Consider the following 21,283-nt stretch of genomic DNA (forward strand, 5'->3'; position numbering starts at 1 on the left):
TGCAACTACCACAAAAAAACTAGTTTCATCTCATTTCATGCTAATTTCTTGAAAACCAATATCTATCACTACTATTGAGATTCATCTATCAAATACATACTATAAATTCATGCAACTACCACAAAAAAAACTGGTTTCATCTCATTTCATGCTAATTTCTTGAAAACCAATATCTATCACTACTATAGACACTCATCTATCGAATATATACTATAAATTCATGCAACTACCACAAAAAAACTAGTTTAATCTCATTTCATGCTAATTTCTTGAAAACCAATATCTATCACTACTATAGAGACTCATCTATCAAATATATACAATAAATGCATGCAACTACCACAAAAAAACTAGTTTCAAGTATTTTCATGCTAATTTCTTGAAAACCAATATCTATCACTACTATAGAGACTCATCTATCGAATATATACTATAAATTCATGCAACTACCACAAAAAAACTAGTTTCATCTCATTTCATGCTATTTTCTTGAAAACCAATGTCTATCACTACTGTAGAGACTCATCAATGAAATATATCAATAAATTCATGCAATTACCACCAAAAAACTAGTTTCAACTCTTTTCTTCCTAATTGCTTGAAAACTAATGTTTATCACTACTAGTGAGACTCATCTATCAAATTTATACAATAAATTCATGCAACTACAAAAAAAAAAACTAGTTTCGAGACTTTTCATGCTAATATCCTGAAAACCAATGTCTATCACTATTATAAACTATTTAAAGACTCATCTATCAAATATATAAAATAAATTGGTGCAACTACGACATAAAAACTAGTTTCAAGTCTTTTCATCCAAATTTCTTGAAAACCAATGCTTATCACTATTATAGAGACACATCTATTAAATTTAACAATAAATTCATGCAACTACCACACACAAAATTAGTTTCAAGTCTTTTCATGCTAATTTCTTGAAAACCAATCTCTATTACTACTGTAGAGACTCATCTATGAAATATATCAATAAATTCATGCAACTACCACCAATAAACTAGTTTCAACTCTTTTCATCCTAATTTCTTGAAAACCAATGTTTATATCTACTATAGAGACTCATACAATAAATTCATGCAACTACCACAAAAAAAAAACTAGTTTGAAGTCTTTTCATGCTAATTTCTTGAAAACCAATATCTATCACTACTATTGAGATTCATCTATCGAATACATACTATATATTCATGCAACTACCACAAAAAAACTAGTTTCATCTAATTTCATGCTAATTTCTTGAAAACCAATGTTTATCACTACTACAGAGACTCGTCTATCAAATATATGCATGCAACTACCACAAAAAAAACTAGTTTCATGTATTTTCATGCTAATTTCTCGAAAACCAATGTTTATCACTACTATAAAGACTCGTCTATCAAATATATCAATAAATTCATGCAACTACCACAAAAAAAAACTAGTTTCAACTCTTTCCTGCTAATATCTTGAAAATCAATGTTTATCACTACTATAGAGACTCATACAATAAATTCATGCAACTACCACAAAAAAACTAGTATCAAGTCTTTTCTTCATTCTAATTTCTTGAAAACCAATATCTATCACTACTATAGAGACTGATCTATCAAATATATACAATAAATGCACGCAACTACTACAAAAAAAACTAGTTCCAAGTCTTTTCATGCTAATTTCTTGAAAACCAATGTCTATCACTACTGTAGAGACTCATCTATGAAATATATCAATAAATTCATGCAACTACCACCAAAAAACTAGTTTCAACTCTTTTCTTGTTAATTTATTGAAAACCAATGTCTATCACTACTGTAGAGACTCATCTATGAAATATATAATAAATTCATGCAACTACCACCAAAAAACTAGTTTCAACTCTTTTCATCCTAATTCCTTGAAAACCAATGTTTATCACTACTATAGAGTCTCATACAATAAATTCATGCAATTACCACAAAAAAAACTAGTTTGAAGTCTTTTCATGCTAATTTCTTGAAAACCAATATCTATCACTACTATTGAGATTCATCTATCAAATACATACTATAAATTCATGCAACTACCACAAAAAAAACTGGTTTCATCTCATTTCATGCTTATTTCTTGAAAACCAATATCTATCACTACTATAGAGACTCATCTATCAAATATATGTGATCCTGCCTGTTGACCGGGACGCAAGAACCTTGCCTCGTCAAACCTGGATCGACTTCTGCGCCGTGTTAGCCTCCGTCCTTCACCGTGATTCACCTCAAGAACATGCAAAAGACAGAACGGCGCGATCACGCTCCGACGCCCTAGTCAGCGACTGAACCACCAAATACTAAGCGAAAACTCAAGAACTCTAAAGAACCGTGCAAAATTCTCTCTCACAGTACTCAAGACTCGTAAGCGTAAAGAAGTAATCTAAACGTGCGCACCTCAGAAGTTCGTTAGAATCTCTTATATACCTGCGCACTTTCTCTCTCCAGACAGTTACACATTTGGACACTTGGCTCGCATCCAACTGTACACGTGTCACCATCTGGAGCATCCTTGACTTGGGTGCCACTTCTTACTCTTCAGGCTTTTGGCTAAGTTCCTTATGCATGAAACAACTCAGTGCATAGCTGCCTTGGAGCGTAATCTCTTCTGAGTGGCGAGTTCGGGTGCCTTCGTACACACCTTCCCTGTGGTCTCGCCGGCCGCCTTCATGATCTACTTTACTTGCTTCACCGTGTATGTTCAGGTAAGCTGTCTCCCGACCTCATCCTCTGGCTAGCTAGGAAATGACTATCTGACTTCATCTTCGGCGATGTCCTTGTTTCGGCGATCTCTAACCACCACGTGGTCGCGGGTTCGCATCTGGCGACTTCATCTCAAACCCGGTGACCGCCGGTTTAGGTATGCTAGAGACTGGGGCACACCAACTTAATAACTGGCGACCACACGAGCCCCCCGACTTCCTTCCCTTCTGCCAGCCATGGGCCCTTCTCAACACGCCTACATAATAGCTCGCTGCCATGTCATCACTTCCGACTACCAGGACGGTACACAAGCCCCCCAGTCTTAAGCGAAGACTTGTCCAGCGAAAAGACTAAAGAAGTCACATCACTACCGATCTACGTGGCGCTGGCGCAGAATTCCAAACGCTCGTACTTTCTGCTTTTCTGACGCTCCACCAAACACTTTTCCAATCGCTCGACACGTGGCTTCATCAACGGTCATCTTTAACTGTCGTTTACGATTCCAAAAATCGTTTGAAAAACCCTTAAACCCATTTCATTTCTACTGTTCTATCATCTCTTTGCCTTCTCAAACGCTCTGAGTTTCCTCTGCAAACCCACGACGCTCTTCAACTCTCTCAATCGCCAACTCCCTTCAGCGTTTGTCTGATCATCGAAAGGTACTTCTTTTACTTCCTCTGTTGATATTTGCTGCATTTTAACCGATTCGCATCATCCATTAATTGTCTGGTGCATACGCTGTGGGCTGTTTCTTCTTCTTCCCCCTTTTCGTAACTTAGGGCTTCGTCTTCCATTACTTTTGATCCTGCCTGTTGACCAGAACGCTGGAAACTGCCTCGTCAAAGGATCGACGCGTGCACAGCCTCACACCTCCGTTCCTCTTCGAGATCCACCTCAAGAACCTGCAAAGAAACAGAGCGGCGCCGCTGCGGCCGATCGCACTCCAACGCCCAAGTCAGTGACCGAATCACCAAATACTAAGAGAACAAGAACCGTGCAAATTCTCTCTCACAGTGTGCTCTAGAACTCGCAAGCGTAAAGAGTATAATCTGAACGTGCGTACCCTAGAAAGTTCGTTGAGAACTCTTATATACCTGGTTACTTTCTCTCTCCTGGCAGTTACAGACTTGGACACGTGGCTCGTATCCAACTGTACACGTGCCATCATCTGGAGCCTCCTTGACTTGGGCGCTGCTTCTACTCTTGTTTTACTAAGTTACCTATGCATGGTACTGCCCAGTACATAGCCAACTTGGGAGTGCGATCTCTACTAGAACTGGCGAGTTAGGGTGCCTTCATACACCTTCCCTGTGGTCTCGCCGGCCGCCTTCGTAATCTGCTTCTCCTCCATCTTCGGCGATCTGCTTTCTCTGGCGATCTCCAGTCGCTTGGTCGCCTGAGTTTTCATCTGGCGACTTCATCTTTAACCCGGTGATCGCCTATTCTGGTATGCTGGAGATCGGAACACGCCAACTTAATAACTGGCGACTTCACGAGCCCCCCGACTTCCTTCCCTTCTGCCAACCTGGCGCCTTGCCAACACGCCTATACTGTAGCAGGATGCCACGTCATCACTCCCGACTACCAGGGCGGTACACAAGCCCCCCAGTCTTAAGCGAAGACTTGTCTAGCGAAAAGACTGGAGGAGTCACGTCATCACCGATCTACGTGGCACTGACGCAGAATTCCAAGCGGTTGTACTTTCTGCTGCTCTGACGCTCCACCAAACCCCTCGTTCATCACTTGACACGTGGCTTCATCAACGGTTACCTTCAGATATCGTTTGCGCTTCCCAAACCCATTTTCGAAAAAACTCTTAAACCCATTTTCACTCAACACTGTTCCATCAGTTTCCCTCGCATTCACGAACGCTCTAACCTTCTTCTGCAAAAAACTCCCAGCGCTCTCCAACATTCTGAACCATCATCAACCTTCATCGTCTTTCTGATCATCAAAAGGTACCTACTTTCCTTCTTCTGCTGGTTTTCCTTGCATTTTAACCGATTCACATCATCTTGTAACTGCCTAGTGCATACGCTGTGGGTTGCTTTTTCCATTTCTCCTTCTACGTAACTTAGGGCTTCGTCAATCATCGCAACGAACCTACGTTCGTTCGTTTTTCACCTTCCTTCCATGATCGAGTCAGCCTCTGTAACCCCTGATCATTTTTCCTTTTCTTCTTCCTTTGCAGCTGCAACAATGACTCGCACAAAGATCACCCCGAATCCTCCCCCTTCATCAAGAAACCCCCCTTCTCAAGCACACGACCCACCACGAGTTCGTGGCGCTTCATCTTCCCAGGCTGAGAGGCCTGCGTCTTCCCGCCCTAACCTGGCCCAGGCGACTCCACCTATCGCCGGAGGAGCCCCCGTTCCCTTGCCAGACTTCAAAACCTTGTATCCCTGGGCCAACTCGACCCTTCTGAGGGAGACATCTTCTGTGAACACTGCGGGAGCAGTTTTGCGGCTGACTAAGGGGGATGAACTTCATCAATCATTTCATAAGCAGCACGACGAAAAGATGATAGTGCTGCCTTGCCCCCCCGATCTGCCTGTTTGTGCTGATGACAAAGTGAGCGCCGACGGGCCCTTCTGCTTCGTCTACACGACCTTATTCAAGAAGGTGAAACTGAAGTTTCCCTTTACCCGATTCGAGAGGGAACTCCTTACCGAGCTCAACATTGCCGCCGCCCAGCTTCACCCCAACAGCTGGGCGTTTGTTCGAGCGTTCCAAGTGATGTGCGACCATCTGGGGTTGCCCGCATCCGTGGATGTATTTTTATTCCTCTTCGAAGCCAAGCACCCAGGAGACCGCCTGTGGGTTAGCTTGAATGCAATTGCTGGGAGGTCAATCTTCTCCATCTTCCAGCAATCCTACAAGGACTGGAAAGGGAAGTTCGTCCAAGTGCGCCCCAATGACAAGGACGACTCCCTACTCGACGGCTTCCCCTTGTACTGGGTGGACAAGGGGAAGAAAGAGTCCAAGAGCTGTTTCAGGAGACCCAGAAGTCCTGACAGCATGGGAGCGTTGGACCGAGACCTCTGCCTTTTCTGGAAAAGGGTCGCGGATGCCAACATCACCTTCCTTACCACCACCTTGATCTGCTTCGAATTCTACGAGGATCAACTCGAAATTCATATAGGTTAGAACATTTAAACTTGTTTTTTAATACTGCTTCTATTTGACTGTTTCTGGGCGTCTTGTGCGTTATGCGCAAGACTTTGGTTTTATTTTTCCTGCACCGATCACCTGCTTTGTTGCATACCACCTTATGCACTCATTTTCTCTTTGAGTTAACTCATGCATTTTCGTTCCATGCAGATAACATGTTGGGCAGGGGCATGCTTGCTGAATTGAAGGCGCTCGCCCGAACCCACGGGTTGGCGACGGGTTCTCAAACGGTGCCCAACTCGGTGGTGGAGACAGCCATCGTCCACGGGCGATCGCCACCTAAGGAACCTGCCCAACGCAAGAAATTGGTCCTCAAGAGGCCCAAAAGGAAGGCTCCCCAGGTAGTCCAAGAGGATGAGGAAGAAGATGACGAGGTCACTGAGGATGGCCTCGTTACCAAGAGGAAGAGGGTGGCACCTTCTTCACCACCTGCACCACCCCCTCTTCCCTCATCAACGCCACCATCCACACCTGCTCCTCCTCCATCATCGCCACCCCCACAAGCTCCTGTTTCACCAGTCCAAGCCATTCCGCTAGCCACTGCGTCGCCTGCGGTTGAGGCCCAAGAGCCAAACTTCATGGAGGACCCCCCGAGCGCCTCCACGCCACGTATATCAGCGAGAGGGGGTCCCCCTTCAAATGCCTCAGCCGCAGAGGTTGCTCCAATCGGGGATGAGGTCGCTCATACCTCACCGATTCTGATCACCGAATCCCCGATTCCGTCGCCACGCCAACAAGCGCCTACTGAAGAACCTGCTAAGGAAGGTGGCGACGAAAACCCACAACAGGCCCCCACAGCGCCTCTGGTGCCTCTACAAGCAGCAAACCTCCCCCTTGAGGTCACGAGGATGTGGGAGCCTCTATCTGCTAAACTAAAGACGATAGCAGAGGACATCCCAGCCATCATCACCAGAGCTGTGGAAAGCTCTACTAGGAGGCTCCAAGACAACCTCTTCAACCTCAAGACCGAGAACAGCACCATGGGGGTCGAGGTGGAGAAGTTGTCTTTCAACTTGACGCTGGCGGAGATTGAACACTCCCGGGTGGAGGACGCAATGAGCACCGAGCTCAGGTTGGCGCGCAAAGAGGCCACTGATCTCCGCCACAAAGTGCAACAGCTTGCTCAAGAAAAGATCGAACTAGAGAGCAAGATTGTGCCTTACCGCGTCAAGGTGGCTGACCTAGAGGCTCTCATGAAGGCCGACGCCGTCAAGGTGCAAAAACTAGAGAAAAGGTCAGCCGACCGAGAGACCCTCCTGGGGCAGGTGGAAAAGGCGAGGGACGACGCCATAGCTGATCTTGCCAAAGCCAACGAAGAGAAGGGACAGGTAGCTGCTGAATTGGCCCAAGTGCAAGCGGAATCCAAGAAGGTTGCTGAAGACCTTCTCCAGGCTCAAGAGACCAACGAACAACTCAAGAAGCAGGTTGAAGAGCTGGAGCAACAGAATAAAGAGCTGAAAGAGCAAACTGAAGATCTCAAGAAGCGGATCGAGGAACTTCAGAAGCAAATTGAAGAACTCAAGCTAAACTCTGCTCAAATTCTGGCCGCTGGATTCGAAGCTGCACGGGAACAATTTGCCTGCCTGTTCCCCGACCTGGATCTCAGCATGGTGTCGCTGGATAATGAAGTGGTGGATGGGAAGGTGGTGCCCGCCGAAGACTGATTAATTCAATTCCTCCATCGCTTTCATACTCTCCCTTGTATTGCAACTTGTAATAGACTTTATGCCCGTTCGTACATATGTTTTGAACTGTTATTTACTGTTAATGATAAAGTCTGCGTTTTTCCTCTTTTGACTTCTTCAATCGCTTCAACTTTCCTTGCGTGTTTTACTTTCAACGAAATAACTCAGTAATCTCGTAGGCACGATCTTTGACTTAACTTAAGCAACAAACTTTGACTCAGCCACCGGCTTAGACACTGCTTCACCCAATCTGCTCCATCAAAACGGGTCTTTCAACTTTTTCGCCTCTATCTGATCTTTTCCGGGTCGCCAGAAACTCTTCGCGATCGGGCTCTTTCTGGCTTCACGCCTTGGCCCTTGCTCTTTGATCTGGGGGTAGAGATGCCTTTCGGATCCTTCTCTGCCTCCTTATGCTTCAGAGCAAGAGACCGGGTGGCTAGGCGTTCTCTTCGAACCTACCTTGGCCGCCCTCAGAACTTCTTCCACCCTCCACACCATACCTGAACTCGTTCGAGACGAGAAGGATTTTATCTTGCCTGCACTCGCTCGACAGCGAGGAGGTCTTTAACTCGCCTGAACTCGCTCATAGGCGAGAAGGTCTTTAACTCGCCTGAACTCGCTCATAGGCGAGAAGGTCTTTAACTTGCCTCTACATTGTCCCGGGGGTTACATCTCCTCTCCCCCAGAAACACTGAGGACTTTTACTTGCCTCTACATTGCCCCAGGGGTTACATCTTCTCGCCCCCAGAAACACTGAGGACTTTTACTTGCCTCTACATTGCCCCAGGGGTTACATCTTCTCGCCCCCAGAAACACTGAGGACTTTTACTTGCCTCTACATTGCCCCAGGGGTTACATCTTCTCGCCCCCAGAAACACTGAGGACTTTTACTCTTTCTCGCCTGCACTCGCTCGACGGCGAGGAGGTCTTTAACTTGCCTCAGAACGCGCGAGGGCATTGAGGTCTTTTAACTGGTGCCTCCGATCGCCGAAAGATGATGAGGACTTAAAAACTTTAACTGATGCCTCCAATCGCCGAAAAACGATGAGGACTTAAAAACTTTTTAGAAAGCATGCAAAATATCTTTAACTCGCCTTAAGTCACGTATAAGTGACAAGGTCTTCTTCAAAAGTTTTCTGGAAAACAGCAAGCATGCAATCTGAAAACGCCTTTTACTTCGTAAACTCTTCTTTTATTGGGTGGCCTCATTAAAAACCCTCCTTAGGGAAAAAAGAGTGCCCCCTTCAAACTGTTTTATCAGAGACATTGTAATGTAACTTTTGTGTTTGTCTTTACTTACAAGCTCTTAACTATAGTACAACTTCAGGTGCGTGGCGTTCCAAGTGCGAGGAATCGCCCCTCCTTCCAGCGTCTCTAAGCGGTAGGCGCCTTTCCCGAGCGCCTCGGTTATTCTGAACGGTCCCGTCCACTTAGGCGACAGCTTATTCTCCATCTCGTACTGGTGGGCTTTCCTCATCACCAGGTCGCCTTCTTAAAATTGCCTTGGCATCACCTTCGAGTTGTACCTTGCGGTCATCGGTAGTCGATGATGTCAGCATCAGAGAACCACGTGGACCACTCGCAGGGTGACACGTGGACCAGGTGGCAGAGAGGTAGGGGGACGATCGCCAAGAGAGGTGATCGGTGGTCAGTAACCAAGTTACCACCGACAGATCAGGCGGCAGAGAGGTCGGGGGATAGATCACCCAGAATGGTGATCGGTGGTCAGTAGCCAAGTGACCACCAGCAGACCAGTTCCCAGACTCGCGCCTGGAGGCAGAGCGCGAGTAGCGAATAAACACTGATCAGTCATCGGGTGTATTGTCATCGGGGTCTCGTGTTACACGCAGTTAAACTGGGACTAAGGTTCCCAGCGAGAGCGTTACGCATGGACCTCGCATGAGCACACCTCAAGGAATCATGCACGAGAGTGGCCTGAGGGAACTAGTAAGCCAGTCGGTGATTGGTGATTCCCTCAACCCATTACGTGCGTGTCATCCTGAAGGGTAAGTCGCCTACGCAGAGAGTAACGTTTGGTGAGTGCGCCTAGACCAGCCACACCCGACGTTCTCCTAAGAGTATGCAATTTACCCAGATAAGAGAAGCATCCTAAGTTACTCCGCAAGGGCGTAGCTTAGGCAGACAAAGAGAGGCGCTAGAGCCCTTCCAGTAAGTGACACGTGTGTGGTTAGATGTGAGTTGCAGGCCTCCACGTGTCATCATCTGAGAGGGGTGCGGTCCAGATGAAAGAGCACTCCGTACCGCTAAAGGTACAGACAGGCGCAGCCATGCGCAGACTCTCACGCTCCCCATTGCTGATTCTGAAGGTACGCTTTCTCTGAAAAGCATGACAGGGTTCTGACACATGCCAGAAAAGCATAACAGAATTCTGTTATGCCCAGAAGCAGGGAAAGAGAGATAAAAGGCAGAATCAGAGTGAGAGTAGGGGAGAGGAAAAAGATAGACGAAAAACAGAGTGCAAGTTTTTCTCACACACACATTACTAGTTTCCAGTTTCTGGTGGTTCTGTTGAACTAACTTGATCGTCGGAGTGCAAACGGCCGCTAGAGGCGCCGTCTGTGTATTTTGCAGGTCACATTTTGAAGACATCTGAGAGAAAGTTCAGAAGGTGATTCTTCAGGAGACGCAGTCGCGAAGACAGGGCAGAGAGTGTTACGAAGCGATTCACCCACGTTCAAGTTGCTGGCAGGATCATTTGGCACCCACCGTGGGGCCCGAGTGAATCGTTGTCCCATATATACCACAGTTTTAAAGCTCACCAGAGTTTTATCGGTTTCTTTGATAGAGGAGATGCCTAGAAACAGACAACCATCACCTGCGCCATCCGCTGACGAAGGAGCTGTGACAATGGCGCAGGTCCTGGAAATGGTGCGCACGCTGCAGGATAACGCTGCAGCGTCGAAAGTCGAACAAGAAAGGATGCAGACGGAGTTGGCTGCGTCGCAAAGCAGGAACGACGAACTGAATCGTGTCAACGAAGAGTTGAGAAGAACGCTGCAGGCGCAGAGGGAGCACGTTGTTCACGAAAGGGTGTCTAGGCAGCCCTCACCTCCAAGGGCATTTCCCATGCCATTCTCCCCTGAGATCATGGGAACCATGGTGCCTCCCAACCTGGTGGGGGTAAAAGCGTCGTTCAAGGGGGTAGAAGACCCGGAGGCGCATCTGACGGCATTCTACACCCAGATGATGTTGTCTGGGGGCTCAGACGTTGTATACTGCAAGATGTTCATGAGCACATTGAGCGGAATCGCCATGGAGTGGTTCGTGAGCTTACCAGAAGGGCATATCACGTCTTTCTCTCAGTTTTCGAAGCTCTTCACTGAACAATACATCGTCAACAAGGCACCTGCAGTGGTGTCCTACGACCTGTTCGACGTGCGCCAATACCAGGGGGAGTCGCTGAAGGACTACCTCAACCGCTTTGGGGCTCAAGTGGTTAGACTACCTAGCAAAGATGAAGATATGCTTGTGCACGCGTTTAAGAAGGGAGTGTTGCCTGGCCCTTTCAGCGAGTCTCTCATCAGGAGCCATCCCAGCACCTTTGCAGAGATCCGACGACGTGCGGTGGCGCACATAGTGGCAGAAACAGAAGTTTCTGAGAAGAGGGGAAGTGCTGCACCACCCAGACCGCGTGGAGGGCAAGGAAAACCACAGCAAGCAAGGGTGCATGAGGCCAAAGAGGGGAAGAAGGTGCGGGAAAAACCTCGTCCCTATGCACCAGGCAAAGACCAGAGTAAGGGGCGTGCAAGGGAGAATAACGCGCCCCCGAGATACAACTTCATGGTGGGATTGGCGGATCTCATTGCCCTTCCTGCCGTAGCAGCAAGACTACGAGTACCAGAGAAGACAGATAAGGTACTCGGAAGGAAGAAGAATGAATGGTGTGAGTTCCATCAGGCCTTTGGCCATACACTTCATTCCTGTTTGGCGCTGGGACACCAACTGGCAGAGTTGGTGAAGTCTGGTTTTCTAGCAGATTACCTGCGTGAGCCGCAGGGTGATCGCGCGTCAGGATCCCAAACTGGAGAGCAACAGCACGAAGTCCCTGTGCATGGGGAGGTGCAGACGATCGCTGGAGGCTTCTCTGGTGGGGGATGCACAGCTTCACAAAGAAGGAGATACACTCGATCTGTGATGGCGGTAGATGCAGTGAATGAGAGTCATTACCCTGAGGTGGACATTATCTTCAGGAAAGCTGACCTACGGGACGTTGTCCCACACGACAACGACCCTGTGGTCATTTCTCTCATCACAGCAGGAAGACGGGTGCATAGGGTACTCGTAGATCAAGGAAGCTCGGCGGACGTCATGTTCTGGCCAACATTCAACAAGCTGCAGTTGTCCCCTGATCAGTTAAGACCGTATACTGGTTGTCTCTACGGTTTCGCAGGGGATCAGGTAGAAGTGCGGGGATACATCGAGCTGAGGACAACGTTCACTGACGGAACGACAGCCCGCACTGAAAAGATAAAGTACCTGGTGGTGAACGCCCCTTCTGCGTACAATGTCCTGTTGGGGAGGCCAACGCTCAATAGACTGGGCGCAATACCATCAGCGAGGCACATGAAGTTGAAACTACCGTCGATGGAGGGAACCGTGATAACCGTCAAGTCGGATCAGGCTGAGGCAAGACGCTGTTATGAGAACAGCTTGAAGCAGAAAAGAAGTGTATGTCATGTCACCACGAAACCACCACCAGGCGTGCGCGAAGAGCGATCGGTGGTCAGGGAGACACAGGGCGCTCAGAGGATGGAGGATGCTGCGGTGGGGGGCTCCCAGGTAGCCCAAGTCGAAGAAGAAGAGGAAGGCGCGATCACCCCTCGCGAGTCAGGGATCGCGAGGGCGGTCATCGCCAGCGAGAGAAGGCCCCACCCAGCTGAGGGATGGGTCGAAGCGGACGTCGGGGGAAGAAAGTTCAAGTTAGGGGGATCCCTCACTGAAGAAGAGCGAATGTTGATCATGGGTGTGATTGAGAAGCACATGAATGCCTTTGCATGGTCAGCATCCGACATGCCAGGAATCGACCCCGATTTCCTCTGCCATCGTCTATCGATGGACCCCATGGTTCGACCGGTGCGACAGAGAAGAAGGAAATTCAACGAGGAGAAGAGGAAGGTGATCCACGACGAAGCGCAGAAGCTCCTTGTCGCAGGGCATATCAGAGAAATCCAGTACCCCGAGTGGCTAGCGAATGTGGTACTGGTGCGGAAGGCCAGCGGCAAGTGGAGAATGTGCGTGGACTTCACTGACCTCAACAAGGCGTGCCCCAAGGATTCTTACCCCCTACCCAGTATAGATGCTCTAGTTGATAGCGCCTCGGGGGGAAAGCTACTCAGCTTCTAGGACGCTTTCTCAGGGTATAACCAGATCAGGATGCACCCAATGGACGAATGCAAGACCGCGTTTATGACGGAACGGTCTTGCTATTGCTACAAGGTCATGCCATTTGGGTTGAAGAATGCGGGGGCTACCTACCAGAGGCTCATGGATAGGGTGCTCTCTCCCATGCTGGGAAGGAACGTACACGCCTATGTAGATGACATGGTGGTTACATCCCAAGAGAAGAAGCATCATGCAGCTGATCTGGAAGAGCTATTCACCACCATTGCCAAGTATAGGCTGAAGCTCAACCCTAAGAAATGCATATTCGGTGTGGAGGCTGGGAAGTTCCTGGGTTTCCTCTTGACAGAACGAGGAATCGAAGCTAACCCGGAGAAGTGTGCGGCGATCGTGGCAATGAGGAGCCCAACGACGGTGAAGGAGGTGCAGCAGCTCACCGGTCGCTTGGCAGCACTGTCCCGATTTATGTCCGCTGGTGGGGAGAAAGGTCACCCATACTTCCAGTGTCTCAAGCGCAACAGCAGATTTCTCTGGACGCAGGAGTGCGAGGAGGCCTTCATTAAGTTGAAGGGATATCTGGCAAGCCCACCAGTCTTGCGAAAGCCCCAGGTAGGCATCCCTCTTCGTCTATACTTTGCTGTTACGGAGAGGGCAGTCAGTTCAGTCCTGGTGCAAGAGCAGGACCAGGCCCAGAGGCCTGTTTACTTCGTAAGTAAGGTGCTGCAAGGTCCTGAAACAAGGTACCAGGCCCTCGAGAAGGCTGCTCTGGCGGTGGTATTCTCAGCCAGAAGACTCAGGCATTATTTCCACAGCTTCACAGTGGTGGTGATGACTGATCTGCCTATCCAGAATGTATTGAAGAAACCTGATGTGGCAGGAAGGATGGTCAAATGGGCAGTAGAATTGTCAGAATTTGACATTCAGTACGAGCCCCGAGGACCGATCAAGGGGCAGGTGTTCGCGGACTTTGTAGTCGAGCTATCATCCATCGCGACGCCTGCAGAAGGGCTAGATTTCCGATGGGTGTTATCGGTGGATGGCTCCTCTAATCAGCAGGGAAGCGGCGCTGGAGTCATCCTGGAAGGACCAAACGGGGTACTGATCGAGCAGTCCCTCCGTTTCGCCTTCAAAGCTAGCAACAATCAGGCGGAGTATGAGGCCCTGATCGCAGGAATGTTGCTAGCAAGGGAAATGGGAGCAAGAAATCTGCTGGCCAAGAGCGATTCGTTACTGGTCACCGGGCAGGTTACCGGGGAGTTCCAAGCAAAGGACCCCCAGATGGCAGCCTACCTGGAGTATGTGCAGCTCCTTAAGACGTCCTTCGCCGAGTTTGAGTTAGTGCATGTGCCAAGAGAGCAAAACGCCCGAGCAGACCTGCTTGCCAAGCTGGCCAGCTCTGGCAAGGGGGGGAAGCAGAGGACTGTCATTCAGGAGACCCTGAAGGTGCCGCGCGCGTTTGTATCAGACAACCAGGTGCTTCATGTATACAAGTCAATGGAGCGTCTAACGATCGGTCATCGGTCGTTGACCCAAGAAACGCTGAGAGCACCGAAGGTGAGATCGCGACCCTCAAAGACCGATGAGTCGATGGAGGTTCATGCGGAGAAGGAACCCGGCACCTGGATGACGCCATACCAGCTATACTTAGAAGATGGCGTACTCCCGCTCGATCTGGCAGAGGCAAAAAGAATAAAGAGGGGTTCAAGTAAGTTTACTCTCATAGATGGAAGCCTATTTAGATTTGGATTTTCTCACCCTGTGCAGATCTGTGTACACGGCGAGCAATGCACCAGACTCATGTCTGAGCTGCACGAGGGGGTGTGCGGAAGCCATGTAGGTGGTCGCGCTTTGGCAAGTAGAGTACTCCGCGCGGGGTACTACTGGCCAAAGCTGAAGGAAGATTGCATAAGGTTTGCTCAGCGATGCAAACAATGTCAGCTGCATGCAGACTGGCACAAGGCACCCCCTGAGGAGTTGAGGTCCATCCATAGCCCGTGGCCATTCCATACATGGGGGATTGACATCCTAGGACCCTTTCCCCTGGCGACAAGGCAGATGAAGTTCCTCATTGTGGCCATCGAATATTTCACCAAGTGGGTGGAGGCAGAGCCAGTTGCACACATCACCGCACAGAAAGTCGAACACTTCGTCTGGAAGAATATTGTCTGCCGCTTCGGAATACCCAAGAGGCTGGTTTCCGACAATGGCACCCAGTTCACCAGTCATCAGTTGAGGAAGATGTGTGAAGAGCTAAAGATACAACAGGTTTTCGCTTCAGTGGAGCACCCACAAACGAATGGGCAGGTGGAGTCAGCAAATCGAGTGCTGCTCAGGGGGCTGAAGCGAAGACTAGACAAGGCCAAAGGAGGCTGGGCAGAGGAGGTCCCCAGAATTGTGTGGTCTTATCACACCACCCCACAGTCCAGCACCCACGAGACACCCTTCAGCCTTGTCTATGGGACAGACGCCATGATTCCTGTAGAGATACAGGAGAGCTCCCCCAGATTCTTGAACTTCGTTGCTGAAGAGTCCAATGAAGAGTGTAAGGTGAATCTGGATCTGCTAGACGAAGTGCGAGAAGAGGCCAGAGTCAGTGCTGAAGCTGTGAAGAGGAGAGTAGAGCGGAGGCACAACTCTAAAGTGAGGCCCAGGCGCTTCCAGGAAGGTGATCTGGTGATGAGAAGGGCGCATCAGAATGACATGCAGAACAAGTTATCCCCAAAGTGGACAGGCCCGTACAGAGTGGTGGAGACATTAGAGAACGGAGCCTATCGCCTAGAGACTTTGGAAGGAGGAGCAATCCCAGAACGTGGAACGCCACCCACTTAAAATTTTATTTCAGTTAAAGTTGTACAGTAATGGCGTTCTCGCGCTAAAAGACACATGCTTTGTATGTGGTGGAAACAGTTGAACAGACAAGGGGGCACTCTTTTCCCTAAAGAGGGTTTTTAACGAGGCCACCCAATTAAAGAAAAATTTCCAGCATATCAAGTGTGCTCAAGTATTAAAGTTAAAATCCTCCTTGCCCCAGGTGCAAGTGCAGGTGATTGGTTAGGCCCTACTTGCCCTAGGCGCAAGTACTGGCACCGATCTAAGTCTTCCTCACCCCAGGTGTGAGCGCAAGCAGTTAAAGGTTTGAAAAGCCAGGGGTGCTAGTAAGACCAAGGGAGGGAAAGGAAAGGTTTTGACAAAACGTCCTTACCCACTTGGCATACACCAATATTGGCCCAGTAAGACTCTTAGTCAGAAACCTTTCTCACCCCAGGAGTGAGACAGGGAATGAGCGACTCAACCCGCCAAAGGGTGATGACCTTGGGGAAAGGAAAAGGGGTTAGCGAGAAACACTTTCTTTCCCCAAGAAGAGGCATCACTTTGAGCGATCGATGTCAAAGTCCTTTATGCACTTAGCGCTAGAGCGACAGAGAAAGCTAAGTAAAGACTAAAGAGCGACCACTGATGAGTTGCCGGTAATTGGCTAGTAGTGCAAAGCAGCGCACGAGGACTGTTAAACACCAAGCTGAGGGAATAGCCAATCGTGATCAAGCAGATCGCACTAAGCCTAAGCTGGTCAACGCTTAGTCGCGCGCAAAGAGTAAGAGAAGCAGATCGCGCTAAGCCTAAGCTGGTTAACACTTAGTCGCGCGCAAAGAGTAAGAGAAGCAGATCGCGCTAAGCCTAAGCTGGTTAACACTTAGTCGTGCGCAAAGTAAAAGACGAAGCTCAAGATCGCGCTAAGCCTAAGCTGGTTAACACTTAGTCGTGTGCGAAAGGAAAGGTAAAGCCCAAGATCGCACTGAACCTAAACTAGCTAACAATTAGTCGCGCACATAAAGATAAGTGAAGTTCAAAGAAAATACAAAGAGAAATTGAGCAGTTAAAATCAAGGTATATCACCAGAGATGTTCATACAATTGTCAGTTACAATGAGTTGAATGGTGCAGAAACGTAAGGTTACAGAATGAAGCTTTGTACAGAAGAAGTCAAATTTACAAAAAGGAAGAGATTCAGGGAGTAGGAGGCCTAAGTTTTCCATCTACCACCGAGTGATGGATGCTGAATTGTGAAAGGTCCAGTTCTGGGAGGACGCAGCGGACTTGCTCGAGCGCCAGCTCGAATCCATCAATGAGGGAATCAGCGCCCACGTTCATCAAGTCCTCTTTCTCCGCCTCCAGACTTCGCCTCGAAGCCTCTGCAGCATCCCTCTGCGTGGTGAGGGCAGCAAGGGAGGAGGCAGCTTCAGACAGCTTGCCCACTGCCTCCTCAAGCTTCCTTTCAGCAGCAGCAGTTGCCTCTTTGGCAGACTTGAGCATCTCCACCCGCTGAGAATCCTGTTGGCGTAGGGAGGCGTTCTCAGCCTGTAACTCCTCCACCATCTGACTCCGTTCGCGCAAGGAAGAATTCTCAGCCTGTAGCTCTGCCACCTTGCAGTCCAGAGGACCAACAGTCTGCCCCATCAAGATCTCCATCTTGATGGTCTCCTGGACCTGCATCAAATACTCCTCCTGGCCCTCTCCACCATGCCCCGCATCAGCTCAACAGACCCCTGAGCGGCTTCAAGGTCACTTTGCAGCGACTCCTTGTCGTGCTCAAGTTCCTTCACCCTTTTTTCTAGGGCCTTCTGCTTGCGATGCTGGGTGGAGAACTCCAGCGAGAGCACCACCTGCTTTGCAAGGTGTGCATCTATCTCCTCCCCGCTCCAGTCGACGAGCTCCCCGTTGCTGATGTGCTGTCGCACCATGGAGATAACTCTGCTGAAGTTCTCATGGTTGGCTCCAGTGTTGCTTGGGCGCGAGCCAGACCCACCATGTTCAGCACTTGCGGTGGAGATTGTTAGTGGAGGCGGGGCACACTCGTTTTGAGCAGAAACACCCCCAGCAGGGTGAGCGGATGGACCAGGTGATTGGCCTGCTGGGGGGGAAGGTGGCGGTTGAGAGATTGGGGGCGATTGTTGGCAAGGAGAAGGTGGGCATGCGGGCTCTGGGGCAGGTCGAGTAGAGGGAGGGGGAGGTGGTGAACCTTCCTCTACCTCTACCACCTCGATCTCTCCAGGCTGGAGAGACGAGACCCCCTCAACCACTGGTTTCTTCCTCTGGCGGTGAATGAGGGGGGAGCCAGAGCTTTCCTCTTCCACTGAGGCAGCAGCAGCAGCAGGTACAAGCGAAGAAGCCTTCACCAGTCTTTTCCTTTTCTTCCCTTGCTCGGGGCCTTCGGCTGGCGCGACCAAGAGTGGAGGGGCTTCAATTGGCTCAGTGGTGGAAGAGGAAGAGCCAGTCCCTTTGGCCGCTCGGCGTTTAGCAAGCTCTAACACCGCCAACCTCCTATCTTTCCCTAACATTGAATCTGCATAGGCAAGAAAGAGGAAAATTAGACAGCTAAGAGACGCAAGCAAGGTGAAAAGTATAAGAGCATGCATGAGGAGGTATAAATGTCCTAAGGGGCGGCAGAGAAAGAACTACCTATATATTTCTTCAGGGAAACCACATCAAACTCATCCTTGATAAGGCGAGCGGAGTCATACTTAGCCCCCAGGAGCAGCCCACACAGCTCGCGCTCGTAGGGGGCCATGGTCTCGAGGTCCTTGGGTTTTTTAAATTGAACCTGGGGAACCCAGTAGAGGGGGTACCCCTCGAGCAGATGAGGGCTTTGTGGGGTGGCGGATATCATGTAAAACCTGCCTTTCCAGTCTTTGAAGGACTGCTGGTACAGGCCCAGAAGCACCCGTCCAGCAACCCCGTTCAGGCTGACCCAAAACCTATCCCCTGGCTTCTTCGCCTCAAAGAATTAAAGGAACACCTCCACCGAGGCGTTGTGCCCAAAGTGGTTGCACAGGATCTGAAACGCCCGGATGAAGGCCCAGGCGTTGGGGTGGAGTTGGCAGGGCGCGACGTTCAACTCCATCATCAGCTCTTTCTCGAAGAAGGTGAAGGGGAGTCGCAGCTTCAACCTTTTGAAGATCGCGGAGTAAACAAAAACGAAGGGCACCCCATTGGTGGCCCTGTCGTCAGCGCAAATGGGCATCCCTCGGGGAGGGATGCGGACTCGGATGTGGAAGTCGTTTTCCCTGTCTATGGAACACGAGGGTTCGTCCGGGTCGTGGCTCAGAAGTGAGTTAAGATGGTCCTCAGGTAGCAAGATGGACGTTTCAGATAGCAACGCCAGAGGGGCCCAGTCATAGACTTTGGCGTTGTCATGGAATGAGGTGACAACAGGCGGTGGCGAAGCTGGTGCACTCGCGGAGGGCTGTGCACCAGAAGAAGAGGCAATGACACGAGCGGTCTGCTTCAAGCGAGCCATCGAGAGATAGCTGCAATGGAGGAAAACGAAGGGTCAGAAATAGAAAGGGAGAGAGTGATGGATGGTTCGGTGAAAAACAGAGAGAGGGAATGAGGAAGAAATGCCCAGGTAAAGGAGAAAGAAGGGGAGGCAGAAGTCAAAGCGGAAACACGAGAAAAAACCTAGCGCGGGTTGAGAAGAAGAAAAACAGGGAAGATGGATGCATGATAACTAGAATGATAAATGCAATCGGTAAAGATGACCAAAAAGGGGCCAGGGAAAAGAAAAACCATACCTTTGAATGATCGTAAGAGATTAGGATCACAGAGAATTTGAAGAAAGATGGGTGCGCAGAAGAGAAGTTCGCAGAGAGTCTGGGAGTCAAATGAAGAAGATGAAGGAACAGTGGAAGGGCGCGCCAATTTGAATGAAAGAAGCGCTAGCGACGCACAACGCTGGCCGTCGATGGCGCCACGTGTCGCGAGATGAAGAGAGGGAGTCCAAACGTTAAAGAAGCAGCACGTGAGGTGGCACGTGAGGCGGCCCCACTTGCCACGTAGACTGAAGGCACGACCACTTAGTCTCTTCGCCGAGAACGAGTTCTCGACACGAGACTGGGGGGCTTGTGATCCGATCGGTCATCGGTAGTCGATGATGTCAGCATCAGAGAACCACGTGGACCACTCGCAGGGTGACACGTGGACCAGGTGGCAGAGAGGTAGGGGGACGATCGCCAAGAGAGGTGATCGGTGGTCAGTAACCAAGTTACCACCGACAGATCAGGCGGCAGAGAGGTCGGGGGATAGATCACCCATAATGGTGATCGGTGGTCAGTAGCCAAGTGACCACCAGCAGACCAGTTCCCAGACTCGCGCCTGGAGGCAGAGCGCGAGTAGCGAATAAACACTGATCAGTCATCGGGTGTATTGTCATCGGGGTCTCGTGTTACACGCAGTTAAACTGGGACTAAGGTTCCCAGCGAGAGCGTTACGCATGGACCTCGCATGAGCACACCTCAAGGAATCATGCACGAGAGTGGCGGGAACTAGTAAGCCAGTCGGTGATTGGTGATTCCCTCAACCCATTACGTGCGTGTCATCCTGAAGGGTAAGTCGCCTACGCAGAGAGTAACGTTTGGTGAGTGCGCCTAGACCAGCCACACCCGACGTTCTCCTAAGAGTATGCAATTTACCCAGATAAGAGAAGCATCCTAAGTTACTCCGCAAGGGCGTAGCTTAGGCAGACAAAGAGAGGCGCTAGAGCCCTTCCAGTAAGTGACACGTGTGTGGTTAGATGTGAGTTGCAGGCCTCCACGTGTCATCATCTGAGAGGGGTGCGGTCCAGATGAAAGAGCACTCCGTACCGCTAAAGGTACAGACAGGCGCAGCCATGCGCAGACTCTCACGCTCCCCATTGCTGATTTTGAAGGTACGCTTTCTCTGAAAAGCATGACAGGGTTCTGACACATGCCAGAAAAGCATAACAGAATTCTGTTATGCCCAGAAGCAGGGAAAGAGAGATAAAAGGCAGAATCAGAGTGAGAGTGGGGGAGAGGAAAAAGATAGACGAAAAACAGAGTGCAAGTTTTTCTCACACACACATTACTAGTTTCCAGTTTCTGGTGGTTCTGTTGAACTAACTTGATCGTCGGAGTGCAAACGGCCGCTAGAGGCGCCGTCTGTGTATTTTGCAGGTCACATTTTGAAGACATCTGAGAGAAAGTTCAGAAGGTGATTCTTCAGGAGACGCAGTCGCGAAGACAGGGCAGAGAGTGTTACGAAGCGATTCACCCACGTTCAAGTTGCCGGCAGGATCAGTTCTGCTTCGATCCACTTGGTGAAATATTCAATCGCCACCACCAAGTACTTCATCTGCCTGATCGCCAGCGGGAAAGGTCCCAGGATGTCGATTCCCCAGGTATGAAACGGCCAAGGGCAATAGATCGACTTCAACTCCTCGGGAGGCGCCTTATGCCAATCGGCGTGCTGTTGGCATTGTTTGCAACATTGGGCATACTTCTTGCAATCTTCTCTCATTGATGGCCAGTAGTATCCCGCACGGAGA

This window comes from Phaseolus vulgaris, chromosome 5 (genome assembly GCF_051622355.1).
Source record: "Phaseolus vulgaris cultivar YP4 chromosome 5, ASM5162235v1, whole genome shotgun sequence".
Classification (NCBI taxonomy): domain Eukaryota; kingdom Viridiplantae; phylum Streptophyta; class Magnoliopsida; order Fabales; family Fabaceae; genus Phaseolus; species Phaseolus vulgaris.